This window comes from Bos javanicus, chromosome 11, assembly GCF_032452875.1.
Source record: "Bos javanicus breed banteng chromosome 11, ARS-OSU_banteng_1.0, whole genome shotgun sequence".
Classification (NCBI taxonomy): Eukaryota; Metazoa; Chordata; class Mammalia; order Artiodactyla; family Bovidae; genus Bos; species Bos javanicus.
Window position 1 is genome coordinate 89,147,478 of NC_083878.1, and position 20,511 is coordinate 89,167,988.

A 20,511-nucleotide genomic window follows, 5' to 3' on the forward strand; every position below is an offset into this window, starting at 1 on the left:
AATACCACCAGCAGTACTGCCATGATTGCTGTGATTTTTTTTTTTTTTTTGGACATGCGATTGACTGTAAAATTTCCATAAGACGAAAGATAATCTTCCCTTCAGTTATGAGTTAGCTATATTCTTGGAACATTCAGCATGTAATAAAGCTTTACAAAGAGACCTCTTTGTTTACAATTGTAAAATGAAATTGAATTCTAGGTTTAAATAGTTTTAAAAAGATTTTCACCTGCATGAATCTCTGGTGAAGGATTTGAAAGTTTCACAAGCTAGAGCTATATGTTTTTCCTGCACCCAGCATTTCTGACTCTTGCCAACCAAATGCCAATAAACCCCAACCCCAAACAGTGACAGGATGGGGACCCCCAAGTTTCCAAGATTCCTCCTAAGGGTAACTATGGTTCTTATTGATTTCTAGTGGGACAACAAGGAAATTCAGAATGACTCATAGTGGAAAGCCAACTTCTTTTTTCCTATATTGAAAGTTTTTTTGTAACCTCCAGATCTAGGAATCTGACTTTATAAGACATCCTGAAAGCGAAGGTTAGAAAGATGGCCATGTCTCCTGTGAAGTGGTTTACAGAAGATGAAAAATGTGTTTCCATTCGCCTTGTACAGACATGGCTTGGTGCTAACTGTTGTGATTGATCATCAGTCTAACGAATAACAACAGAAGCAATGAGTAAATGGTTATTTCCCAGGGAAAATCCAGAATCCAGGTTCAATTGGAAATAATTCAAGCAGCATGGGAGAGGCTGAAAGTAATCAATGAGTAATCAGAACATGAATTCCAGGAAAGTGAAAATGCTGTTATAGTGTAAGCAATTTCTGCTTTTAGAAATAGGATTAGTATGGTATTGGTCTACTTGAATGTTTTTCAAACTTTTAAAAAAGAGAAAAATTATTTTCAAATGAGCTATTAGGGAGATCCCTAAAATATAAAGCAGATGAATCAAGTACTTTTTTTTTTTACTACACATGTGTTTTATGAGTTCATATTTATAGTATTTTATTATTAATCAAGAAATTGCAACATGAAACTGTTTTATGGCATAAGCATTTGAAATCAAGGTTATTGATGATAGCTCAGTCTCATCTTTAGGATCTAATTTATTCTAGTATTTTTATATGGCTGCACAAGATTAAAATATCTTGAATCATAGGAACATGCAAATAGTGATTTTTCTAAAAAGTTTGCCATGTATCCTCAGGACTTAATTTATGAATCTGTTGCAAAAGCTTAAAATATAAATAAGAAAAAATATTGCTTAAAACAAATTGATCATCAGGGACATCTAAGTTTTTTTATAGTCAAACCACAATGGCAAACTATTACATATAGAATGGATAAATGACAAGGTCCTACTGACAAGGTCCTACTATATAACACAGGGAACTATACCCAATCTCTTAGGGTAAACCATAATGGAAAAGAATATAAGAAGAAGAATGTATAACTGAGTCACTTTGCTATACAACAGAGATTGGCATAAAATTGTAAACCAGTTGTCCTTCAATAAAAAAAAAAAATGATGTGAAAAACAATAAAGCTTGACAAATAGGAAAATTTAACAAGCTAAATCTAACTAAAGCAAATAAAACAAACAAAAATTAGTCTAAGCCCCAGAGCTGTCAGTACTAAAATGTAATCACGCAGGGCCATGTCATATGTTCTCATATTATTCTACATATGATAACAAAGCTGGAGTGAGGGCCTGAACCTCTCAGGGTTGCCTGACCCTTGCCCGTCAATGACTGAGAACTCCAGGCTCATGTTAGGCTAGAGTAGTGCATGGACATATGGACTTCAGATAATCACAGATTTTTGGATAAGCCTGAATCTTCTGAGGGCTGGTGCAGAGCTATAGCCTTCATCTTTAATGCTATATTTTACTTGAATTTAAATATATTCATGGAATGCATGCCAAAAAATGTTCAGAGCTGTTCCAGAAGAGATTAATACACTGGTCACCTCTAGTGTGTTAAAATTTGGTAAAGAACTACACTACTTTAAAATCGAGAACGTGCATATTAGAAATGAAATTCTGTACTACCATTTATACAGCTGGAAGCCATCATTTATAGAATCTGTTCTACTTAAAATTAACCCTGCATTTTTAGAAAGAAACTTAGAAACATACTCTTAGCACCAAAGCACAGGGGACACGAGAAGAAAGCAGGCCTCACAGTCATGTCTCTCCTGGACTCCCAGCCTTCTGATCCTTTCAGTCTTTGTCTCTTCATATCCTGTTATGATATTAATCATTGCCCCAAATCCTGAAAAAATGGCTTTGAGAATTAAGTAACTGAGATCTGTGAGAATGCTTTGACAGGAACACTTAGCTCTATAGGTTCATTCAAAATGTGTCACTTGCCCCATGAACAAGATCTAAGGCTTTGCCTTCTTGTTTTAAGAAGGCAGATGTCTTTCTCAACCAGACTGTTCAGTCCAAAAAGAATTTAAATTATAAAGCAATCACTCTTAAGACATTTGTTTACTTTTAAGGATTATTACTTATTTTACTATAAAGTGCCATCTACTTATTTATGTATACTATAAATAGACTCACTGGAAAAGACCCTGATGCTGGAAAAGACTGAAGGAAAAAGGAGAAGGGGATAAGCATGAAGCAGAGGATGAGATGGTTAGATAGCATCACTGACTCAATCGACATGAATCTGAGCAAACTCTGGGAGACAGTGGAAGACAGAGGAACCTGGCGTGCTGCAGTCCATGGGTCTCAAAGAGTCAGACACGACTTAGTGACTGAACAACTTATAAATCTTTTTTTAAATAGGAAGAAATCTTAAGAGAAAAAAAATCACTCCTACACAAGGGCTGGAAGGCAACCAATGTGAACAACTTAATTCACTCCTCCCCATCTTTTATTTTTTATTTGCAGTTTATATTTAAGCACGGCAATGTTTACATATAATTTTTATTTCACTATTTTGTCTTAATATTAAAACAAATATTTTCTCATGTCACACTAGATCTCCAACTTCAAGAGTACGCAGCAAGCTGTTTTATTTTACCCAGAGGCAATCTATCTGACTTACATCTTTACCTTTGCCCTTCTCCAACTGTTTGGATCTGTTTACAATTTTTTTTTAATTCATAAATAAGAAATAGTGGCTTTGGGGAAAAGAGCACTTTTAAGATCAGTCAATAGGTACTTCATACGGTGAGAATGTCTGGGGGGCATTGAACCTCCTTATCTGATACATTCAGCATTCACACATCAAGGTAAGATACACTAGACCACAAGTGTTGGCCAGGGCAACAACAGGATCAATATAAAAGCAAAGCAGCAAAATTGCAATTGGAAATGGTACCGTTGGGTGGGGGGTTAGGGGAGGGCTTCCCTGGTGGCTCAGTCATAGAGAATCTGCCTGCCAACGAAGGAGACTCGAGTTTGATCCCTGGGTTGGGAAGATTCCCTGGAAAAGGAAATGGCCACCCACTCCAGTATTCTTGCCTGAAAGATCTCACATACTGAGGAGCCTGGTGGACTGTGTCCATGGGGTCACGAAGAGTTGAACATGGCCAAGCGACTAAACAACAACCACCACCTTTGGAGAGAAAGAAAGCCTGGTACAGTGGTTGCTGTGGGCTGACTGTTATTAATATATGTCAAAGTCCTAATCTCTAGTATCTCAGAATGTGACGAGGTCATGGGAATGGACCCTGATCCCTACGGTAGAGTCCCCATAAGAAGAAATTAGGATGCAGACACACACACAGAGGAAGGTCTCGTGACAGAGGACGTGAAGGACAGGGAGAAGGTGGCCGTGGACAACTCCAGCCCAGAGACCTCAGGTGGGACCAGCCCTGCTGTCAGCTTGAACTTGGCCTTCTGGTTCCCTGAACTGTGAGGAAATAAACTTCTGTTGTTGAAGCCTCCCAGTTTAGGGAACTTCGTTATGGCAGCCCTGGCACCCTAATACAGTGGGGAAGTATGGGGGATGAGGGTAGTGGTCCGACCACGTGGGACGGAATCACAGTTCCTTCCTTCGTAGCTGTGTGTCTGACCCCAGCCACCCACCCCTCTGGATCTTTGTCTATAAGTCAGTGATATGACTACCTGCTCTGCACAGGGTTAAAGAGTATGCAAACCTTCCTGGCATATAGGCAATTCTCTGCAATTGTTAGGGGTTTTTGTTTGGTTATTTTGTTAGTATAACGGTTTGGTTGCTAAATTGTGTTCAACTGTTTTGCGACCGCATGAACTGTGGCCCACTAGGCACCTCTGTCCATGGGGATTTCTCAGGCAAGAGTACTGGGGTGGGTAGCCATTTCCTTCTCCAGGGGACTTTCCAACCCAGGGATTGAACCTGGGTCCCTTGCATTCAGGCAATCTCCTGTATGGAAGGTGGATTCTTTACCAACTGAGCCATCTAACTATAATATAAAGCAGAGGTCTCCAACCTCAGGTATCTAATGCCTGATGATCTAGGGTAGAGTTGATGTAATAATAATAGAAACAGAGTATACAATAAATGTAATGAGCCTGAATCATTCCGAAACCATCCACCCTACCCTGGTCCATGGAAAGTTTGTCATCCTTTAAACCAGTCCCTGGTGTCAAAAAGGTTGGGGACCACTGAAAAGTTCATGAATGTTTAACTTAGATTAAGTTTGCATCCTAACTCTGCTACTAACTAGCTACATGCCTATAAGCAAGCCACTTGGAGAGACTCTTTTCATTTGAAAAATATGAGACTGAGGGTTAGCTGTGAATGCTGGAGAACTAAATGTGGAGTGTACACAGGAGATGGGGAGACTGCAATTCAGTCACCATCATTCCCCACACTCAGTCCTGAGTCTCCTCATCTATGGGCAGGGATGGGAGAATTTTCTAGTTGTCAGAGGCATTTTGAACAATGTGCATCAGAAAAAGGAACTGAAGGGGGATATCGTGAATAGCCCCAGCAGCTGAACACCCTCAGCATCCATCTGAAGAGTGAACACAAGTCAGGCACCAGGATTGCCCATTCCATTGACCTCCTCATTGGTCTCAGGGATGCACTGCTTTTCCTAGAGGAGCCCAGAATTGCTCTCCAGGCCAGGTGGCCACTCTGTGAAATAGCCAACTTTCTACGTGCACAATGGGTTTCACTAGAACTCTGCTCTTCAGGAGTTTTCCTTACAGCATTATGATTTAGGGGGTTCTCTTTCTGTTTCATGACACAACCTCTTCTTGAGATATTTTTTCAGGATGGGTATGCTCTTTTCTCTTTGCGGTTCAGAAGAAGAATGACTGAGTTACAAACAGAAGTCCTGCTCCCAGTCATCTCTCCCTGACCATGCAGTTATTTCTTATTATTCTAAAACATGCTGAGGACCTCATATGTGCAAAGTTTGCTGACATTTCCACTCATTTTATCTCATTCAGTTCAGTTCAGTTCAGTCACTCAGTCGTATCCGACTCTTTGCGACCCCATGAATCGCAGCACACCAGGCCTCCCTGTCCATAACCAACTCCCGGAGTTCACCCAGACTCATGTCCATCGAGTCAGTGATACCATCCAGCCATCTCATCCTCTGTCGTCCCCTTCTCCTCCTTCCCCCAATCCCTCCCAGCATCAGAGTCTTTTCCAATGAGTCAACTCTTCGCATGAGGTGGCCAAAGTACTGGAGTTTCAGCTTTAGCATCATTCCTTCCAAAGAAATCCCAGGGCTGATCTCCTTCAGAATGGACTGGTTGGATCTCCTTGCAGTCTAAGGGACTCTCAAGAGTCTTCTCCAACACCACAGTTCAAAAGCATCAATTCTTCGGCACCCAGCCTTCTTCACAGTCCAACTCTCACATCCATACATGACCACAGGAAAAACCATAGCCTTGACTAGATGGACCTTTGTTGGCAAAGTAATGTCTCTGCTTTTGAATATGCTATCTAGGTTGGTCATAACTTTCCTTCCAAGGAGTAAGCGTCTTTTAATTTCATGGCTGCAGTCACCATCTGTAGTGATTTTGGAGCCCCCAAAAATCAAGTCTGACACTGTTTCCACTGTTTCCCCATCTGTTTCCCATGAAGTGACGGGACCGGATGCCATGATCTTCATTTTCTGAATGTTGAGCTTTAAGCCAACTTTTTCACTCTCCTCTTTCACTTTCATCAAGAGGTTTTTGAGTTCCTCTTCACTTTCTGCCATAAGGGTGGTATCATCTGCATATCTGAGGTTATTGATATTTCTCCCGGCAATCGTGATTCCAGCTTGTGCTTCTTCCAGTCCAGCGTTTCTCATGATGTACTCTGCATATAAGTTAAATAAGCAGGGTGACAGTATACAGCCTTGACATATTCCTTTTCCTATTTGGAACCAGTCTGTTGTTCCATGTCCAGTTCTAACTGTTACTTCCTGACCTGCATACAGGTTTCTCAAGAGGCAGGTCAGGTGGTCTGGTATTCCCATCTCTTTCAGAATTTTCCACAGTTTATTGTGATCCACACAGTCAAAGGCTTTGGCATAGTCAATAAAGCAGAAATAGATGTTTTTCTGGAACTCTCTTGCTTTTTCCATGATCCAGTGGATGTTGGCAATTTGATCTCTGGTTCCTCTGCCTTTTCTAAAACCAGCTTGAACATCAGGAAGTTCATGGTTCACATATTGCTGAAGCCTGGCTTGGAGAATTTTGAGCATTACTTTACTAGCGTGTGAGATGAGTGCAATTGTGCGGTAGTTTGAGCATTCTTTGGCATTGCCTTTCTTTGGGATTGGAATGAAAACTGACCTTTTCCAATCCTGTGGCCACTTCTGAGTTTTTCAAATTTGCTGGCATATTGAGTGCAGCACTTTCACAGCATCATCTTTCAGGATTTGAAATAGCTCAACTGGAATTCCATCACCTCCACTAGCTTTGTTCATAGTGATGCTTTCTAAGGTCCACTTGACTTCACATTCCAGATGTCTGGCTCTAGGTGAGTGATCACACCATCGTGATTATCTGGGTCGTGAAGATCTTTTTTGTACAGTTCTTCTGTGTATTCTTGCCATTTCTTCTTAATATCTTCTGCTTCTCTTAGGTCCATACCATTTCTGTCCTTTATCGAGCCCATCTTTGCATGATGGGCTCTCTAGAGCCCATCTCTAGATGGTATCTCTAATTTTCTTGAAGAGATCTCTAGTCTTTCCCATTCTGTTGTTTTCCTCTATTTCTTTGCATTGATCACTGAAGAAGGCTTTCTTATTTATCACTATCTGTTAGGATACCATCATGAAGCGTGTATTACAACATACAAACTGACTCTAAAAGAGTCAGGCAGAACCAGTAAGAAAGCCCACAGTCACAGGATACAAACCCAGCTCTGTCTCACTCCACTACCTTCAGCGTGTCACACTCCATCCCATAAGTCATCCCTGGTTTCCTTGTTTGTTTCACCTGGCCTTAAATTCCCAGTGGAACTCATACAAAAGTGGTTCACAAGGAAGTGATTTTCACCCAGTTATTACACAGGGACATCTTGGTAAAAGGGTGCTAATAGCTTTAATGGATCTGATTGACTTCGGGTTTTTTGTTCTCCTGTGACCAGCAACCTTGGCTCTGTCTTTCCTCCATTTTATTGCTTCCAAGGATTTCAGCTCATGAATTTCTGTCTGGGCTGACTCTCAGTCCTCCCACCCCAATCTTTCTCTCTTCCCAAGTATAGTCACTTCTCTCACTGAGGAATTTGCCCTGTCAGAGGAAATCCCCTGTCAGAGGGGATGGTGTGTATTGGTAGTCATTGGTTTCCCCCAGTTGGAGTCGGGATAGTCTCTTGGCTTCCTAACGGGCTGTGCCCCAACTTTTTGTTCTGATACTGATGAGCTGGTAATGGCTGAGCCTCGGAATATAAGACCATGCTTGGGACCACAAGAATCTGAAGCACAGCTCAGGGGGCTTGGGGAAGTGCAGACCAAGAGTCAGAAATCTGCTTCTTATTTCATTTAGGAAAAAGAGATTCCTGATGCTTCCAGGACCTGGTCAGAAACCCATGCCTTTTCTATCAGTTTGACCCTACTCTCACTTTCACACACACACACACACACACACACACACAAATACAGTATTTTTAGAAAGAAAAACAAAAGCTTTCCATTTGGTTCTGTAGCTTCAGGCAAGTTCTGTTTCCCACCAGCTTTGTGACTCTGAGCTCATTAGTAACCATGTCTGAACCTCAGTTACCTCAACTCCAGGATGAGAATTAAAAAAAAAAAAAAAACAGCCACCTGTTATGGGCTTCATTATGCCCTCCATGAAATGTGTAAGCTGGAATCCAAACCTTCCAGCATTTTAGAAGATGATTTATTTGGAGATAGAGTCTTTACAAGTCGAGTCAAAATGGGGTCATTAGGGTGGCTCTAAATGAAAGTGGAGAGTGAAAAAGTTGGCTTAAAGCTCAACATTCAGAAAACGAAGATCATGGCAGCCGGTCCCATCCCTTCATGGGAGATAGATGGGGAAACAGTGGAAACAGTGTCAGACTTGATTTTTGGGGCTCCAAAATCACTGCAAATGGTGACTGCAGCCATGAAATTAAAAGACACTTACTCCTTGGAAGGAAAGTTATGATCAACCTAGATAGCATATTCAAAAGCAGAGACATTACTTTGCCAACAAAGGTCCATCTAGTCAAGGCTATGGTTTTTCCTGTGGTCATGTATGGATGTGAGAGTTGGACTGTGAAGAAGGCTGGGCGCCGAAGAATTGATGCTTTTGAACTGTGGTATTGGAGAAGACTCTTGAGAGTCCCTTGGACTGCAAGGAGATCCAACCAGTCCATTCTGAAGGAGATCAGCCCTGAGATTTCTTTGGAGGGAATGATGCTAAAGCTGAAACTCCAGTACTTTGGCCACCTCATGCGAAGAGTTGACTCATTGGAAAAGACTCTGATGCTGGGAGGGACTGGGGGCAAGAGGAGAAGGGGACAATAGAGGATGGGATGGCTGGATGGCATCACTGACTCAATGGACGTGGGTCTGGGTGAACTCCGGGAGTTGGTGATGGACAGGGAGGCCTGGTGTGCTGCGATTCATGGGGTCGCAAAGAGTCAGACACGACTGAGTGACTGAACTGAACTGAACTGAACTGAAACCTTTATGACTGGTGTCCTTAAAAGAAGGGAGAATTTGGACCAGGGCACAGAGAGGGAGGAGGACATGAAGATATAGGCAGAAGATGGTCATCTACAGGCCAAGAAGAAAAGCCTGGAACCTTCCTTCACAGCCCTCAGCAGGAAAGGCTGATCCACCCTGACTTTGGGCTTCTGGCCTCCAGAACTGTGAGCCAATGTCTTTCTATTGTTCAAGTTTTTCAGTCTGTGGAGCTTTGCTACAGCAGCCCTCACAATCTAATATAGAAATTTTGGTAGGGTTAAGTGTAATCTTAGGTATAAACGCTCAACAGTTACAGAGGGAGCACTCAAAGATGTGCTATTATATGCACTGTATCACCAGCAACGTCATGTCCTTGATAGCAGAGAGGAAAGGTGTGCCCCAGGCTGAGGTCCATGCCGAGACCTTCATCTGCCTCAATTAAAGAGCAGGTTGTCTCTAAGAGTATGTGTGTGCTGCACATTCCGGAGGTGTTGTGGTGGAGAAAATAGTGATTCTTCTCTTATCCAGATACTTTGCTCAGTAAATGAGAAGTTAGTACTCTGCACTTAGAAATTTGTGAAGGTTTCTTTGGACCCTGGCATCAATATGGCTATGATTGAGTAATGATGGGGTTGCATTTTCCCATCAATGTAGGACTCAGTTCTTCACTGAAAGAGTCACTGTAAGAGCAGTGAATTCAGAGCAGTTTCTCCATCTTTCATTAAACTCCCGTGGGTCTTTGGATAAGTTAAGTACCTTCTCAGGTCCATCTGCAAACACAGAGGCAGAACTGAGCCTAGGCAATCAATAAGACTTCTAAAACCCTATGACTCCCATTTTGATACTGATGGTCATCTCATTTAGCTAATAACTTTCCTCCCATCTGTGGGCAGCTCAGTCTCACTGATAAATGCATTGTATGTCTTACCGAAAAAGTGTGTGTGTGTGTTTTTTAATGTAGTTTAATCATCCTACTGGCATACGATTAGCATTTTCAAGTGGATCCTAGTTAGTTGAAGCAGATGGTTTATCTTCTCTTGTAGTGTTTCGACTTGGACATTATATCATTTCTGCATCTAACTCCGTCCTTGCAGTGCTCAAGGAATCATTCCAAATTTCGCGCACTGTGTTTTGACTTATTTAATGCAGACGTACTTTACCCGCGGTAAACATGATTACCAAAATACTTTAACTTGAGAGCTTCTGCTTTCCTCCCGGTGTAATTAGTCACACTGCACTCTGTCTGCATTTAGGGGAGCAAGAGGGAAGAAAAGTACCACACAGCATCTTGCAAATGTGTCTTTACTTTCCTACAGCTGCTCGCCTCACTCTTTGGATTTTTCAGAATGTCAAACTCTGGAAACAAGGCAGAGAGGTGGAGAGTCCCCAGCACAGTCGCCTTGTCAGACAAAAGAGATGAGACGCAGCTTTGGAAACTGGAGAGTTGAGGCCAAGATGGCCTCTGTCTCAACAACAAGGTAGCTGTTTCTTCTTCACGATGAGGAATCAGTAGTTACAGTAACATAAAACCAACGAACACCCGTTTACACCACATCTGAAGTCTGATCTTCCCAACAATCTTAGAGAGAAGGAAGTAACCCATACAATAATGTCCATGTGACCTGTGGGCTCAGCCTGATCTGGGTCAAGTCAAATAGTTATACTTCCCTCCCAGGATGGTTGTGCAGTTAAGAGCTGATGCTTGCTTGGGTATCAAGAACGTCTGGCACAGGGCAGGTTTTCAATAAGTAGTGTCCATTATGTTTTTCAGATGAAGAAACAGGGCTTCCCAGGTGGCACTAGTGGTGAAGAAGCTGCCTGCCAATGCAGGAAATGTAAGAGATGTGGGTTCGATCCCTGGGTCAGGAACATCCCCTGGAGAAGGAAACATCCCATTTCAGTAGTCCTGCCTGGAAAACCCCAAGGACAGAGGAGTCTGAAAGGCTATAATACATAGGGTTACAAAAGAGCTGGACACGACTGAGCAGGCACACACACACTGATACACACACACGTTTTTCAGATGAAGAAACTAAGGTCATAGAGATTGTGTGATGTATGTGTATTAGGCAATAAGAAATAAATTCAGATTTAAATCTTATTTTTTTTTAAAGTGAAGTGAAAGTCACTCAGTCCATGGAATTCTCCAGGCCAGAATACTGGAGTGGGCAGCCTTTCGCTTCTGGAGGGGATCTTCCCAACCCAGGGATTGAACCCAGGTCTCCCACAATGCAGGCAGATTTTTTACCATCTGAGCCACCAGGGAAGACCAAGAACACTGGAGTGGTTAGCCTATCCCTTCTCCAGCAGATCTTCCCAACCCAGGAATCGAACCGGGGTCTCCTACATTGCAAGTGGATTCTTTACCAACTAAGCTACCAGGGAAGCCCTATTTTCTTAAAAATTGAAGTATAATGTGTATGGAGCTAAAAGCTCAGATTTTAATTATACATTTAATTTCTAACCTCTCTGGTGGCCCAAACTCCATTCCTGAGATGCCTCAAGCCACAGAGACTTCAGCCTTGTACCTGACTCCTAGCAGCTGTGCTGAGCATGCTTGGATCACCTCAGAAGGACCCTGCAAGGGTCGGATGATGCTCCTGCATGTGACCCTCATCCAGTGTGCTTCCTTTCCTTTAAGGGGTAAGGTCTTTTTCATGCTTGCTCTGCAGTGCCTTCAGATATTGATCTGTATCTGTATTCATGTATCCATGTACCTATCACATTCATTGACCTGATGATAGCTTGTTTTACAATGCCCACATTACCCAACCGATCTAATGTTTTTCATGTGTTTTTCTTTTTTAAGTGTTCTTTTCACTAGCATCATATTATTTTTCCCCCAAGTATTAGAAAACCAGAAGAAACACACACACAATCTCTGTGTCAAGAAAATAAGTCAATTATAATTTAATTTAGAGGTAAGTACAAAATATAGGGGAAAACAAACCAGTCAACTCTAAAGGAAACCCTGAATATTCATTGGAAGGACTGATGCTGAAGCCAAAGCTCCAATATTTTGGACACCTGATGCGAAGTGCCAACTCATTGGAAAAGACCCTGATGCTGGGAAAGATTGAGGGTGGGAGGAAAAAGGGACAACAGATGATGAGATGGTTGGATGGCATCACTGACTCAATAGCAATGAGTTTGAGCAAGCTCCTGGAGATAGTGAAGAACAGAAGTGCCTGCATGCTACAGTCCATGGGGTCACAAAGAGTCGGACACAACTTAGAGACTGAACAACAACAAATAAAACACAGAATGGTGAAAACACGGCTGAATAGTGGAGTACACAGCTGTGCTGAGCATAACACGGGGTGTGGTGAGAGAAATACCCCAGAAGCTGGTTCTGCTACATAGGAGCCTTGGGTGAGTCACCTCACCTCCGAGCCTTAGGCTTTTCCTTAATGAATTGACGAAATAGTGCTACATGTGAGAATTAATATATACATTGTGCGTTTATACTAAGGACATTTTTCACCTTTTAAAATGAAATGGTATCTGCCTTAGAGCCTGTTCCCACCTGGGTGCTGAGAAATTCAACCCCTACAGGCTTTGAGTGAGTACCCCCTCCTCTTTGATGGTGGGGGAAAAAAAAAACAAAACAGTCTTCCCTGGTAGCTGAGCTGGTAAAGAATCCACCTGCAATTCAGGAGACCCTGGTCCAATTTCTGAGTCAGGAAGATCCACTGGAGAAGGCATAGACTACCCACTCCAGTATTCATGGGCTTCCCTAGTAGCTCAGGTAGTAAAGACTCTGCCTGCAATGCAGGAGACCTGGGCTTGACCCCTGGGTTGAGAAGGTCCTCTGGAGAAGGAAATGGCTACTCACTCTAGTATTCTTGACTGGAAAGTTCCATCGATAGAGGAGCCTAATGGCCTGCAGTCCTTGGGATCATGGAGAGTCAGACACGACTGAGAGACTGAGATGCACACACACACAACTGTATCTCATGCTTGCAAAAGACCACCTACTGATTTTCAGAAAATCCAGGAAGAATTAGGTCATTTGCATGTCAGGTATTCTTCTAGTTGGACACTTCTACTCTCTGCTTAGTGACTTCATAGGTCATAGGACAGGCATTCTGAAGGGAGATCCCCAAAGTGTCAATCCCTGCACCTCCAGAGTCTGTGATGCTGTCAGTCTGGAAATGGCACCAGGAATCTACAACTTTTACAAATGATTCAAATAGTTCTATTTAGCTCAAATAGTTCAAAATAGTGTCGTAACAAACCCATCAAAAGCAAGTAGCCCAAATTCTTCCCTATTGCTAACCAAATTAAAACACATATTTCCTCTTGAAATAAAACTTCCCTTGGTTTAAAGACATTCCCTTTGAGTGTTAAGCCTGCTGTATCATGTAAAAGAAAGTCAGTCTTTGACCTCCCATTTGAGACTGGGAAGATGAGATGGTGTCAGGACAGTCAACAGCCACAGAAGATTAATGAAGGAGCTTTGTAAAACTATGCATCAGCCGGGCAGGGAGTTTGCCATATTTATTTACTTGAATATCCACACTGCTGTGTATTAAGCATTGCAATGGGAAATAAGGTTATGAAAATGGCCAAGATTAAGTCTGCCCTCCAGGAGTTCCCAGCCTGGTGAGACAGACAGAAGAGCAGATGGTTCGTACCCAGCAGGATCAGGGCTATGATAGGAGACACGGAGCATGGGGATCAGAGTTGGGAGTGTGGCAGAGCCTCCAGTGAAGGAGACAGCTAAGTGAACCACATGGGAAGAGTTGGAAGTCAGAGACAGGGTGACCCAAGTCATCCATGGAGGAGATGCAAATTTGAGAGGAACGGTAAGAGACAAGCCAGAAAGTGTCAGGAGGGTCAAGTCAAGAGCTCTGTGGCCATGCTAAGTTTCTTGGCTGTATCTTACAGGAGAAAGAGAAACTGAGAAAACCTTGTGTTTAGGGGACTGAGGGGCACTTCTCATTCTGGAAGGTCATGGAAGACTTCTAAGAGGACACTGTGTTTAAGACCTGAAAAACATTTAGAGGTCCCTGAGGTGAGTGGAAACAAAAGAATGTGCGGTGCAAAGATTGCAGTGTTTGTGGAGGCCCTGCACTGGCTTGATTGCTTGAACAGTAATGGTGCATTGATCAAAGAAAAGCCACGTAGTGGTAGAGGAATTCTTAGGAGGTAAGATTCTTCCCAGCTGGCGCTAGGGGTAAAGAACCCACCTCCCAATGAAAGAGACATAAGAGACACAGGTTCCGTCCCTGGGTTGGAAAGATCCCCTAGAGAAGGAAATTGCAACCCACTCCAGTGTTCTTGCCTGAAGAATCCCCATGAACAGAGGAGCCTGCTGAGCTATAATCCATGAGGTTGCAAAGAGTTGGATGCGGCTGAAGCAACTTAGCAAAACAACAACAAAAAAGATTCTTTCAGTTATTATCATCTCAATTAATCCTCATGAAAATCCTGTAAGATAGTGTGATGGTTACTTCTATGTGTCAACTAGACTGGGCTAGGAGATGCCTAGATAACTAGTGAAACATTGTTTCTGGGTATGTTTGTAAGGGGTCCAGGAAAGAAATTAGCATTTGAACCTCACCAATATGCTGTGAGAGTGCGGCACTCAATATGCCAGCATATGTGGAAAACTCAGCAGTGGCCACAGGACGGGAAAAGGGCAGCTTTCATTCCAATCCCAAAGAAAGGCAATGCCAAAGAATGCTCAAACTAACGCACAATTGCACTCATCTCACACGCTAGTAAAGTAATGCTCAAAATTCTCTAAGCCAGGCTTCAGCAATACGTGAACCGTGAACTTCCTGATGTTCAAGCTGGTTTTAGAAAAGGCAGAGGAACCAGGGATCTAATTGCCAACATCCACTGGATCATGGAAAAAGGAAGAGAGTTCCAGAAAAACATCTATTTCTGCTTTACTGACTATGCTAAAGCCTTTGACTGTGTGGATCACAATAACTGTGGAAAATTCTGAAAGAGATGGGAATCCCAGACGACCTGACCTGCATCTTGAGAAACCTGTATGCAGGTCAGGAAGCAACAGTTAGAACTGGACATGGAACAACAGACTGGTTCCAAATAGGAAAAAGGAGTATGTCAAAGCTGTATATTGTCACCCTGCTTATTTAACTTATATGCAGAGTACATCATGAGAAAAGCTGGACTGGAAGAAGCACAAGCTGGAATTAAGATTGCCGGGAGAAATACCAGGAACCTCAGATATGCAGATGACACCACCCTTATGGCAGAAAGTGAAGAGGAACTAAAAAGCCTCTTCATGAAAGTGAAAGAGGAGAGTGGAAAAGTTGGCTTAAAACTCAACATTCAGAAAACGAAGATCACGGCATCCGGTCCCATCACTTCATGGGAATTAGATAGGGAAACAGGGGAAACAGTATCAGACTATTTTTGGGGGCTCCAAAATCACTGCAGATGGTGATTGCAGCCATGAAATTAAAAGACGCTTACTCCTTGGAAGGAAAGTTATGACCAACCTAGATAGCATATTCAAAAACAGAGACATTACTTTGTCAATAAAGGTCTGTCTAGTCAAGGCTATGATTTTTCCAATGGTCATGTATGGATGTGAGAGTTGGACTGTGAAGAAGGCTGAGTGCCAGAGAATTGATGCTTTTGAACTGTGGTGTTGGAGAAGACTTTTGAGAGTCCCTTGGACTGCAAGGAGATCCAACCAGTCCATCCTAAAGGAGATCAGTCCTGGGTGTTCTTTGGAAGGACTGATGCTAAAGCTGAAACTCCAATACTTTGGCCACCTCATGTGAAGAGTTGACTCATTGGAAAAGACTCTGATGCTGGGAGGGATTGGGGGCAGGAGGAGAAGGGGACAACAGAGGATGAGATGGCTGGATGGCATCACCGACTTGATGGACATGAGTTTGGGTGAACTCTGGGAGTTGGTGATGCACAGGGAGGCCTGGCGTGCTGCAATTCACGGGGTCACAAAGAGTCAGACACGACTGAGCGACTGAACTGAACTGAATATTAAACATCATCCATAACTTGAGGGCTTGACTAGAACCAAAAGGCAGAAGAAGGGTGAATCTCTGTCTCTCTGTCTGAGCTGAGATGTCCATTCTTGACCTGGACTATATCCCAGACTCCCCAGTTGCCAGCCTTAGGGCTTGAATTACCCCACTGGCTCTCTTGGTTCTCTAACTTGCAGAAGGTAGACCTAGGGACTTCTCAGCCTTCATTACACCATGGGAGAATCCCTACAGTAAAGTTCCTCTTATATATACCTGGGCTTCCCTGGTGGCTCAGATGGTAAAGCATCTGCCTGCAATGCAGGAGACCTGGGTTCAATGCCTGTCCCCTGGCAAAAGGAATGGCAACCTACTCCAGTATTCTTGCCTGGAGAATTCCATGGACAGAGGAGCCTGGAAGGCTACAGTACACAGGGTTGCAAAGAGTTGGACACGACTGAGCTACTAACACTTCATGATATATACTACATATATACCCTGCTGGTTCTGTTTCTCTGGAAAAAACCTGACTAGTATAGGTAGGTACTTTTATTCCCATTTGACAATTGAGAAAATCGGAAAACAGAAAGAATAAGTAACTCGGGAGAGGTAGAGATGGGATTTGAACACCATGCCTTTGACCCCAGAGTTTGGGATATTTTTCTCTGATGCCATGGAAGTTCAGAACATCCAGCAGGATATAAGCATCTTTGCTCCCGCCGTGGACACCACGTTTCTGCCATTTTCAAAGACTTGCGGGGCTTTCCTTTTTATTTGAGTTTGGTGGTTTAGATGACGTTGAAAGGACATGTTCTATCCATTCTATTATTTACTTGAGTTAGGAAGGCTTACCTACACTCTTATTTTGAGAAGGCAATGTGGAGATGAGGGGAGTGACAAGGGGTCAGCGTGGATGGGGCCATGCTGGTGATGCTGCATATTCAGCCAGGATTCATCAATTAGCTGTCAGTAGTGTTGGGATCTATCCTGAATCTTTATTTTGAGATGTCATGGGCCATAGTTAGGACTTTTAGTAGGACGTAAGGTTGGAAGAGCTGGATCATTCTATCAATGGATTGAGAAGTCTCTCTTCTTTAACCAGTTGGAGCAGTCAGAGTCTCTAAGTGAAAGATCTCTCTGGCCATCAACCCTTGATTGGTTTGAAAAATGGGACAGTCCCTAAATCCAGCTAGGATCAAAATTTAAGGCCTGTACACACATTAAAAAAGTTTTCCATACATTCTTTCAGGGGTCAAGGCCAGAACCTCTCTTGACTTCATGAAAAACTGTTTTCTTACCACTTTCCCACCTGTTTCCTCCGACACCCAGGCTTCTATATAGTAAAATAAGTTTCTGGAAACGGCCAAATGGTTCAGCACATTCTCCTAACCATTTAGGCATTTTTAGAGCAGGCCTCTGGTGGTCATCTTAAAGCACCAATTCAATGTCCACCCCCTCCCCATAAACTTTATTTTCTGGACTCTGAGTCTAAATAAGTGTCTCTTTAAAGAACAAAGTAAGGAAAGAGTGAAGACAGGTTATAAATGAGAAGAAGGAGAAGAAGAAGGAGGAGGAGGAAAAAGATGAGAGGAGAGAGCCAATCTCCAGCTCTTGGCCCTGGTCTTAGCATCCACGTGCCCAAGGACGTAGTGACTGCACACTCCAAAAGTGCAAGCCACGTGTAACCATCTCCCCAAAGTGGTTCCCATTCTGTATTTCCAGTCTAAGAAAGCCAAAATGGCAATCTGGTAAACCAAACCCAGGAGCCAAACTGAGCCCCTGTGGACAATGAGAGGCCAAGGTCAGTCAGTCCTGCTTCCCAAAGAGCTCTTGAAACTGGCTTCATCCACAGTGGCCCTCAGTGGCTTAACTGCTTCTAAAGGCCTCCTTGGCCTGAGCAGCCCTGGGCCACCAGAACCGTTCCTTCCTGACTGCAAGGCAGGGAATCTTTCCAGAACGTTCATCTGTACCTGTCAGGTGGCCTCTCCTCCCTGCTCAGACCTCAAGCAGGAGTCCAGATTACTACGGTAAATGAAAGCCACCATCCTAGCTTCATGGTTTGATCTTTGCAAGCCTACTAATTGTGTCTCTGGCTCACTCTCCCCAGGGAGGAGTCCCTCTTACACCTCCATAGGCATGCATGCTCAGTCGCATGCTCGTGTCTGACTCTTTGTGACCCTGTGGACTGTAGCCCGCCAGGCTCCTCTGTCCATGGGAGCCTCCAGGCAAGAACACTGGAGTGGGTTGCCACGCTCTCCTCCAGGGGACCTTCCTGACCAAGGGATTGAACCTGTGTCTCTTAAGTCTCCTGCGTTGGCAGGCAGGTTCTTTACCGCTAGTGCCATCTGGGAAGCCCCTCCATGGGCATGTCTTTCCTTTTTAATCTCCTTTTATCCACCATTCCTTCTGTTTGATGTGTCCCCACTGACACCCATCCTGTGGACTCTTATGCATCCTTGGGTGTCACCCAGACAGTTTCTGTGCCCACGATCCTCTCGGAGCCCCCCTCCTCCAGGGTGGGGTCCCGCCTCTGTTCTCTCCCAAGCCCCAGGGCTGGTCCTGTTGTTGCGTGTGTCTCTCTGGGCTCTGTCAGCTTACTTTTCTCCCCTCCTCCATTTTCTCTGTGCTCCCCACGCTATCTGTGTATACCACACACCCACTGAAAAATCGCCAGCACCTAGAAGGTGGTTAATCCCTGTTGAATAAAGAAAGAAGCAGGAATGAAGTAAACACAAGCGGGAGGAAGAACACAAAAATGGAGATGGGGCTTGCTGATGATTAAGAAAGCAAAGGACTTTTCTGCCATCTTGGGAAGGCTTTAAAATATGGGCTTAAAATGCCAGGGAAAGAGGGGAACAGAACGGTACCAGATCCCCTCTCTCAGGGCTGCGTAGGAACTGCTGACCTCAGCCTGGCGGAGAGGTAGTCCTTCCTGGAATAAGCCACTCGCCAGGCCGTGTGGTCTCTTGCCCACACCCCGGTGCTACACTTGCTTCCTCTTTTCCCTGCCTGCCCACTCACAACTGATTTGGCCTCTTTCTCATCAGGGAAGCTATTTTTTCTCACAACACAAGCTTATTTTTTCCCCTACTCATCCTTCTGAAATGCTCGCATCTTTCTGATATTTGTCTAAATGGCTTCACCTTAGGATGGTTTTGCAAATTCACTTAACAGGCTCGCTGAGCACAGAAAACTGCCCTTGCAATTTAGTGATGCAGCCACCAGGTGGCAGGACAGTGCTCAAAAGGCCGGGCGTTGGCTTTCCCTGAATTTCACTGAACTTGGTGCAGGTTTCTACTCAATTCAGGAACCTCTTCTGCTGTGATTCAGGATAAGGCTGCAGCCTCTGCTAGGGCACCTTCTGGGAACGGGAGATTATGAAGACAGTCCGTTCTACATCGAGGTAAAATCTTAGAAGCAGAAGCAGGTCAATAATCTTTTCTGTGCAAATATTAAGGGTCCAGCATTTTTAAAAGAGCTGATGATACAAAGCTGTGCTCTGCTCTCAAGAGCTGACATCACCTTGTAAGCTCTCTTTTGACAAAAGTGGAATTCTGCTTGAAAAACTTGCAGACTGGCCAGCTATCCACACTCTGATGTGTCACGAATCCATATTCTCCAGGCTCCAAGGCTTGTCTGTTCTACTGTCCCTTTCTCCTTGTACCCCAAAGAAGTCTGCAAGAAGAAACTAAAAGGAAAACAAAAGTAGAGTTGATGGTAGCTCTGTTCCCTAAGATGCTCTCTTCTTTTTCTATCGATAAGGGAAAGATTCAAATGTCCCTCCACCTGGTGGGCCTGAAGCTAATTCACCCACCAGCTGCTAAAGCTGCTTCTGTCCTCGGGTGGAATCTGGCTGCTCACTCAGTCTTCTGGGCTGCAGCGGGGCCTGGCCACATTAGAAGCCACGTGGTCTCCGTCGCTGGCACCAGGGCCGTCCCCAGAGTGAGCCTGGATTGCGTCAGCCTCCTGTGATGGCCAGGAGCAGATTTCACTCCTTTGCCTTTTTCAAATGCACGCCGACTCTTTGCTGCCTTCCGACTCTGCTTTCTGTCTCAGAGACACTTCTCCAGTTCCTGCCTCATTTTTGGGCAGAGTAACTGTGATGCCTTTGAACAAGCTGCTCTTCCTTTCCAGTAAGAGGTCCGGTTCCCCCACGTGGACATCTGTTGGGGTTACGGTTTGGGGAATGGCTGTCCGAAATTTTGTCTTTCTGCTTTCAGGCTGGCCCATATGTCTTGAGCAGGCAGTCTGAACTGAAGGATCGGATTTTTGGCAAACTCGGGAGCAGGATCCAACCTGGCAGATGCACAGGACAGCACCTAAGGCTCACCCAGCGGGGCTTGTGTTCAGGGGGCTTATTAGTGTTCCCTGGGCTTGGCCCTCTCTAGGTTGAGAAAATGTGGAGGACACTTTTTGATAGAACTAATGAGACTGAAAAAGATCTTATTCTGTTTTTTTACTTCGTTA